At 38.2% G+C, this 8973-nt stretch overlaps 1 protein-coding gene across 5 annotated transcripts in view; it reads right to left on the bottom strand.

Moving 5' to 3' along the window:
- Positions 1 to 1226, bottom strand: part of PHACTR1 (phosphatase and actin regulator 1) — a 560913-nt gene extending 559687 nt beyond the window's left edge. For 2 of the 5 annotated variants that reach the window (XM_041770864.1, XM_041770861.1), the window contains exons 1-2: positions 1055 to 1226; positions 436 to 482 (exon numbers count right to left, since the gene is read on the bottom strand). The gene's annotated coding sequence lies outside the window, so the exon portion shown is untranslated. Of the gene's footprint in view, positions 1 to 244; positions 341 to 435; positions 483 to 1054 lie in introns of those variants that run through there. The other 3 variants (XM_041770867.1, XM_041770863.1, XM_041770862.1) reach the window with 3 other exon arrangements.
- Between the last annotated feature and the right edge of the window lie 7747 nt (positions 1227 to 8973).

Raw genomic sequence — 8973 nt, forward strand, 5'->3', positions numbered from 1 at the left:
GCGTTCAGCCTGTTGGGTTCTTTTTAGCATATGTAGCCTTTCCCCGATACTTGCAGAAATAGTCTATTTCTGCAGGATGTTTTTGGAAAGAATTTATAAGACAAAGTCATTAAAATCAAGCTCAGAAGGCTAATCCAATTCGTTTCTCTTTCTAACAGTGCATATTTTAATTTAAGAAGCCAAATCTGATCAGAGAAAACTTTAAAAAATACCCAAAGGTACCCCAACAGCAAATCATACTTACTGTAAAAAAAAAAAAAATCAAGGACTAACTGCAGACAGTCAAAGCAAGAACAATTTCAGCCAGAGCGTCTTTGATCTCACTAAATTCCCGATGAAAGTAAACAATTTTGATTGTTTGATTAGAACAGCGATGAATAATGTATACAGTCCACTGGACCTCCTTTATCACATAAAATGGCCAGAGCATGTTACCTTAGCAACAGAAGGTGACGCCAGCCTCAGCCTCTTTGTATCCTCCACTGTGAGGGAAGAAAATGACCAGTTTCCCATATAAAACTTGGGCACAAAACCATCACCTTCAAAATCGACATGTAACCATCATGTTGTCCAGTCCCCCTCACCCCTTCCATCTCTTATGCACAGAAGTGCCATAGTTGTTTAAAAATGGATTTGGGCTTCAATAATTTATGTTCATAACCCCAAGTCACAGTTTGATTTGCAATTGCAACAGAATTACATGATTAAATAGTTAATAGGATAGAAAAGTTGTCTCGAAATTGTTGGGGGCACCCAGTTCTTACCCTAATGCTGGCTACGGGTTGTAGAGAAAGGCCGTTCTGGCTAGCATATGTTAAACGTTCCCCTGTTATAATTAATACATACATAGATCAGTCACCAGCATCTAGGCTGAAAATAACTCTTTCCTTCTGCGAATCAGTCACTGGAAGAAGCTTAAAAAGCTGCCTGAAATTTCCCAGCCTTAAAAAAAAATGCATTATAACATAGATCTTTTAGGAGACCCCCCCCCCAAAAGAAAGGTAGCTAAAAAAGATACAGGAAAGGAAGAGTCTTGAAGTTAGCAGATACTCACCAGCACTTGTTGACCTCTTGCAGCAGGACACCGCAGAGCATAAAATGAAGCTGTGCAATGCTGCTGAGCACGCGAGCCCAAATGAACAGCTTCTAATTTTCCCTTCAATCTCAATTCAAGAGCACTGAGCAGAGGAAAGTGATGGATTTGCCCATTTTATATTGTGATGAAATGCAACCCCTAAGAAGAGATGTGAGTGGAGCTGCTCTTTAGAACACATTAGACTGCTAATTTAAGAAAATTGAAAGGTTTTGTTTTACTGTCTTTTATGTGTTCTCTCTGCTACCCCCTCAATTTAATTTGCATTTAAAATTATGCTCATGTCTCCTCAGTTCTCCAAGGTGTGGAGTACTTTCTAATCACGATGGCTGTTTGGGTAGGGGTTGGTGCAACGCCACTTTTATTCTGAGCTGCAAAACAAGGTGGGTAATTATAATTGTGAGCTGTTTTCTGGAGTGAAATATAAAGTGAACATCTGATTTCACCCCCTCCCTCTTTTCCCTGGCCTTTCTTCCTCTTCCTGCCTCTGATTGCTTGGTCAAAGCTCTAGCCTAAATCACGCCAATATGTCTAAATGCGTTCTTTTCTGTCTGAATGTAACAAAATAAACCCAAGAGCAAAAAAGGACTTTGGTTGGATATCCTCCCTATCAAGACTCAGGAAAGACTTTTAGACACAATACCCGAAGATGTGCTCATGAAAGGCATAATCATAGTCAAATTCGAGTGCTATAGTGGGTTTTCAACCCTCAGTTGACCAAGAAAAATTAGTAATGAGTATGGCATGGTGTGTGGTGTGTTGGATTGTTAAGAAAAAAGGAGCTACATTTGAGAAGTCTTAGATGGAAGACCACCACACTCCCCTCTCCCACAGATACAGTTCTTCTGGCTGCTTTTGAGACAAACCTGAAAATCTCCTACTGTTTGTCTTGTGGGCTCTCCCACCCAATCAGAACAAATCAGATACTAAGCTGATGCTGCTGAGTTGAGCCTGATGAAACAAGAAGCTAAAACTACCAAGCATATGGTCTTGTAGGGAAGTCCACTTTAGAGCAGAATACTCAAAGCTGTGCTCCGGCCCAAGGACTTACTTTTTCTAAGGTTACATTTCTATTCAGCCTCCAATGGAGACATGCTGAACACTTGACATTTACAAGAGAAGAAAGCTGTCTTCTGGTTTCTTTAGCTTACAGTGAGGTGTGGGCGACAGGTTCTGAACTCTCTATTGTGAATCTACTGAAATCGTAATGACTCATAGGTGAGAGAAAAAAAAGAGAGAGAGAGAGACAGGGAGAGAGACTGCACAACCTACTGGTGCTGACAAACACCGAACATTTAGGTGAGCACAGATGAATGTGTTACTGAAGACAGAGATGCTAAATTGGAAATTTGAAAAATGGAGTTGATTCCCAGAGGTTAGGGGATGGGTTTGGAAGTCCGTCATTTCTGAACAGTTGGCCAAGAAAGGTAAATTTGAAGTGTCTTACAAAATCTACATGTAATAAGAAAGGGCCATGATTTAAGAAAACACAGAGAGGAAGGTTTCACCATAGAGAAAGAAATACATTTGGGAAGGGAATGATTATTCACTTGCAAAACGGGGACTTCATTTTACTAAATAATTAACCACTGTTTTTTTTTTAACATAATAAGATCAGTTTCTGAAATAGATTTTCAAAAAAAAATGCCTTTACTTTCTGTGAGCATAGATATAGATTACATATAGGGATAACTGGGTGAGGAATTATTTTTAAAGGTGAGAAGCATCATAATGTTCGAGAGCCATTGTCACGATCTGATCAGCTCAGCTCTGTTTTATAACTTTAATCCACTCAAAAGCAACATTTATAATGGCTTATTGTTCTGAGGTATAACAGAACCAGACACAGAAGGAGGCAAGGTTAGGGCAAGTATTCAGAATAACACTTATGTAGCACTGAACAATTCAGCCCAAATCATCTTCAAAACATCAGCTCTCAAAGTTAACTCAGTGTTAACATATCTCAGTGAGCAAGAAATAAAAAACTATTTTAAAAGAGGCCAAAGTGGAGTTATATCTTTTACATCAATGGCATTATAACATGGAAGTTTGGAAATGTAAGATTGAAAGAAATAATCCAGGATTATTACAAATACATGACGCGGCAGAGATGTGTGTACTTTCTATTCAGTTTCATGACAAGAGCATATGTGTATGAATGCTCTATATAGGAAGGGAAAAGTATTTGATTAATTCAAAATGGAGGTATATTAGAAGATGGAATCTAGAGACCAGGAAAAATACCAGTTTGTATTAATTTATTTTGGGGGTATACTTATTCATTCTATTGGATCCACAAGATCTAGACATTTTGGGAAAGAAGGTCACATGATTTTTATGTAGACAACTGGCTTTTTTGTTCTTTTTGTATCATTGTGCTAACTTCCATCAGAGTCAGTTTGGGTTTATTGTTTACTAAGAGATGAAGAGTTTTGTGTTATTGACAATTTTATAATTAATTTTACTTGTTTAATTGCTTTACTGGATTCCAGAACTCTCCAGCAGACAATGTTTTATATTTGTGTGGAACTATATGAAGTCCAGCCTTCTTCCTGCATGAAATATTGGGGAAGTTTCTCTTTTCCCAACAAACTCAACTAACTTTAATTTTAAAATGTTAGAAGCTCTCTTAGAATGTGGGAACATTTTGGATTCCTTGGTGGGGTCCCTAGGTTTAAGATCTTTGATTAACTGCTATTTTGCTAAACAAGTAAAGAAAACAATATATTCATTTATTTTTGCAAACAGTTGACCTCAGAATATGTCGCAATAGCAATGGTTTCTCTCTGCTTGGCAAGTCACTCTCTTCTCTCTCAACCCATTCCTCAAAAGAAGTTTCTCCTTCCCTGCTTGCTGAAGATTGTCATCAAATGGTAGGAGACTGCAAACATTTTATATGAGGTTTTATTCCCATTGAACTCTCCCTGGGAGAGGAAACACTTTAAGCCATCATCAGTTACTTTTAATTTAAAGTAAATGAATTTCCAGACTTTTCTTGTGAAAAGATTTTCATGATCGTTGGAGAGCTAAAGAAGGCTGCGAGGGTTGGGAAGGTAGACTGGGAAAAACAAAGTCTCACATGGAGGAGGAAACTAATTTTATCCCATGTAAGCATGTAGTCATGTTTTGAGCCTCACTTATATAGAAGGTGCCAGATACAGACATACCTTGGAGATATCGCAGGTTCCATTCCAGATCACTGCAATGAAGTATCGCAATAAAGCAGGTCAAGTGAATTTTTTGGTTTCCCAGTGAATACAAAAGCTGTTTACACTATACTATAGTTTATTAGGTGTATAATAGCATTATGTCTAAAAAATGTACATATCTTAATTTAAAGATACTTCAATGCTAAACAATGCTAACCAACATCTAAGCTTTCAGAGAGTTGCAACCTTTTTGCCAGTAGAAGGTCTTGCTTCCATATTGATGGCTGCTGATGGGTCAGGGTGATGGTTGCTGAAGGTGGGGTGGCTGTGGCAAGTTCTTAAAATAAAACAAAAATGAAGTTTGCCACATTGATTGATTCTTCCTGGCATGAGTCATTTCTCTGTAGCTTGTGATGCTGTTTGATAAGCATTTTACTCACAGTAGAACTTCTCTCAGAATTGGAGTCAATCCTCTCAAGCCCTGTTGCTGCTTGATCAACTAAGTTTATGTAATATTCTAAATCCTTTATCATTTCAACAGTCTTCACAGCATTGTGACCAAGAATAAATTCTAACTCAAGAAAATAATTTCTTTGCTCACCTATAAGAAGCATCTCCTCTTCTGTTCATGCTTTATTATGAGATGGCAGCAATTCAGTCCCACCCTCAGCCTCTAGTTCTCTTGCTGTTTCCATCATATCTGCAGTGACTTCTCCACTGACATCTTGCACCCTTCAAAGTCATCCATGAGGGTGGGAATCAACAACTTCTTTCATATTCCTGCTCATCTTAATATTTTGACCTCTTCCCATGAATCACAAATGTCCTTAATGGCATCTAGAAGGGTGAATGCTTTCCAGAAGGTTTTCTTTTCTTTTTTTTCTTTTCTTTTCTTTTCTTTTCTTTTCTTTTCTTTTCTTTTCTTCTTTTCTTTTCTTTTCTTTTCTTTTCTTTTCTTTTCTTTTCTCTTTTCTTTTCTTTTCTTTTCTTTTTCTTTTCTTTTCTTTATTTTCTTTTCTTTTCTTTTCTTTCTTTTCTTTTCTTTTCTTTTAATATTTTATTTATTTGAGAGAGAAAGAATCAGTGGGGTGGGGAGGGGCAGAGGAAGAAGGAGAAGCAGACTCCTTGCAAAGGAGCCCAATGCAGGGCTCAATCCCAGGCCCCTGAGATCGTGACCTGAGCTGAAGTCAAATGCTTAACTGACTGAGTCACCCAGATATCCTTTCAGAAGGTTTTCATTTGGCTTTGCCCAGATCCATCAGAGGACTCACTATCTATGGCAGTTAGAGCCTTACAAAGTGTATTTTTTAAATAATAAGACTTGAGAGTTGAAATGATTCTTGATCCATGTGCTGTAGAGTGATGTTGTGTTAGCAGGTGTGAAAACATACTCTTGCTGTACATCTCCATCAGAGCTCTTGGATGACCAAGATGCATTGTCAATGAGCAGTCCATATTTTGAAAAGAATCTTTTTTTCCTGAGCAGTAGGTCTCAGCAGTGAGCTTAAAATTTTCAGTCAACAACGTTGTAAACAGATGTGCTGTCATCCAGGCTTTGTTGTTCCACTTATAAAGCACAGAAGGAGTCGATTCAGCATCATTCTTATGGGCCCTAGGAGTTTTTTTATGGCAAATGAGCTTTGGCTTCAGCTTAAAGTCACCAGTTGCATCAGCCCCTAACAAGATAGTCAGCCTGTCCTTTGAAGCTTTGAAGGCAGGCGTTGACTTCTCCTCTTGAGCTATGAAGGTCATAGCTGGCATCTCCCTCTAATAGAAGGCTGTTTGCCTGCATTGAAAATCGGTTGTTTCGTGCAGCCATCTTCATTAACTATCTTAGCTAGAGCTTCTGGATAACTTGCTCCAGCTTCTACATCAGCACTTGCTGCTTCACTTGACATTTTTCTGTTATGAAAATGGTTTCTTTTCTTAAACCTTATGAACCAATTCCTTCTAGCTCCAACTTTTTTTTCTACAGCTTCCTCATCTCTCTCAGCCTTAATAGAACTGAAGAGAGTTAGTGCCTTGCTCTGGCTTAGGCTTTGGTTTAAGGAAGTATTGTGGATGGTTTGATCTTCTAGCCAGACCACTAGAATTTTCTCCATGTCAGCAAAAAGCCTGTTTTACTTTCTTATCACTCATGTGTTCACTGGAGTAGCATTTTTTTTTTTAAAGTAGACTCCACAGGGATCCCTGGGTGGCGCAGCGGTTTGGCACCTGCCTTTGGCCCAGGGCGCGATCCTGGAGACCCGGGATAGAATCCCACATCAGGCTCCCGGCGCATGGAGCCTGCTTCTCCCTCTGCCTGTGTCTCTGCCTCTCTCTCTTTCTCTCTGTATGACTATCATAAATAAATAAAATTAAAAAAAAAAATAAAGTAGACTCCACACCCAAAGTGCCCAATACGGAGCCCAATGTGGAGCCCAGTGCAGGGCCTGAATCCATGACCCTGAGATCGAGACTTGAGGTGAGACCAACTCGGTGCTAAACTGACCGAGCCACCCAGGTGCTCCTTGAGGTAGCCTTTTAATTTCCTTCAAGAACTTTCTCTTTGCATTCACAACTTGGCTAACTTCTTGGTGCAAGGGGCATAGTTTTCAGCCTATCCTGGCTTTTGACATACCTTCCTCACTAAGCGTAACCATTTCTAGCCTTTGATTTATTTTTTTTATTTTTTAAATTTATTTACTTGTTTATTCAGAGAGAGAGAGAGAGGCAGAGACACAGGCAGACTCCATGCCTGATGTGGGACTCGATCCCGGGCCTCCAGGATCACACCCCAGGCCGCAGGCAGTGCTAAACCACTGCGCTACCGGGGCTGCCCTAGCCTTTGATTTAAAGCAAGAGATGTGTGACTCTCTTTCACTTGGACACTTAGAGACCATTGTAAAATTATTAAATGGCCTTGTTTCAATATTGTTGTATCTCAGGGAATAGGAAGGCCTGAGGAGAGGGAGGGAGATGAAGGAATAGCCAGTTGGTGGAACAATCAGAATACACACCTTTATTGATTTGGCTCATGGTCTTATACCGGTGCGGTTTGTGATGTCCCATAACAATTACAATAGCAGCATCAAAGATCACTGATCACCAATCACTATGACAAACATCATCATCATCCTCATCCTCATCCTCATCAAGTTTAAAATACTGTGAGAATTACCAAAATGTAACCCAGAGACATGAAGTGATTGAAAAAATTCTTTTAGAAAAATGGAGTCAATACACCTGCTCAATGTAGGTTGCCAGAAACCTATTTGTAAAAAAAATACAGTATCTATGAAGTGCAATAAAATGAGGTAAGCCTACCTTCAGCTGGCAGAGATGGGCATTAAAACATCATAATTTGGACCAGGGACTGACACTGCCCCCAAAGGACCATAGACAGACTTCTAAATCCTATTCAAGAACATCATGTCAAAAATTTTCCCCCTTGGCTTATTCTCAGTTAGCAGAAAAATTCTTCAAAATAAAATCACGCAGCTGGACACGTTCTGGACGCATTGGAGAAAGACATATTAGATGAGAGGTGGCATTGGCCAATATGGCAGAAGCCAAGGCCAAGGAGAATGAAGCCTTTAGCTCCACTTGCTGCCCACTTCTGAAAATATTCTTTCCTCTCTTTAAATATTTGTAAAAGGGCTGGTTCACAGAGTAAAGAACAAGGGTTGAAAAAAGTATTGTACTTTTTTACGAACTGGATTCTAGTAAGTTGATCTTTCTTATAATACAGAAATTTCTTTGCTTGGCAGAAAGAATATTCATAAATTATATTTCTCTCTTAGTGTTTATCTAATTCATCTAGAAATAGGGAAATAAAGAAATGTTGAGTAGGGAATGGAGGAATCCTCAAGTAACTCTCTACTATTATAACTCTCAAATCCCTAACTATGACGGTGTGAAAGTGGCCAGTTACTGATGGAGAAATGAATTGACAGTAGTAGCTTTTCTAAACATGAATTTGAGCATGTATTATAATGATATTTAACTTCATTTCTTTTGGTAAGAAAATCACATTGCCTTCAATTCTTTATGTGTAGAGAGAATGTGTAATTTGTTTTCAACTCTCCTGGAGGGGCAAAAACTAATCACAAGTTCAATTGCATTTTCCTAGTCCTCCTAAAAATCGGGATAAGTAGCCTGAAAATATCCCAAGTTGTGTTATATAAAGAAGGAATAGTGATCTCTGAGGGCATGAGTCATAGACTCTACAGAGATGTGGCTCCTGAACTTTCAAAGCATATTAGGAAAATAAGATTGAATATAGCAGTGAGAGCCCACAGGGAGTAAGTTTGAATTGCATCAAAACAGTATAAGTCATTTTTTTAGGTCATTTCAAGGTCATTTTTACAATCCCATATTACTATTGTAAACTGAGGATTACCAATAGATTAGATAGATAGATAGATAGATCGATTGATAGATAGACAAGTTCAGATTAGAAAAAGACTGAGGTAGACAGAGATATAAAGACATTGGAAAAAATGATAAAAATGAATAGAGACACAGTGATAACCTTGAACTCCTTTTTTTTCTTCCCAAATGTCAAGGTTAAAAAAAACAAACAAACAACAAAACTGTATAAATCAAAGGAACTTTGATAACTATTTCATCCTTTTTAGGTTTTTATTTTTTTTATTTTTATTTTTTTCTTTTTAGGTTTTTAATATACTGACACATTCTACAACAAGGTCTATTTGCTTAAATATTAATACTAAATGTTTTACTTGTGCA

Source organism: Vulpes lagopus, chromosome 10 (assembly GCF_018345385.1).
Source record: "Vulpes lagopus strain Blue_001 chromosome 10, ASM1834538v1, whole genome shotgun sequence".
Lineage (NCBI taxonomy): Eukaryota > Metazoa > Chordata > Mammalia > Carnivora > Canidae > Vulpes > Vulpes lagopus.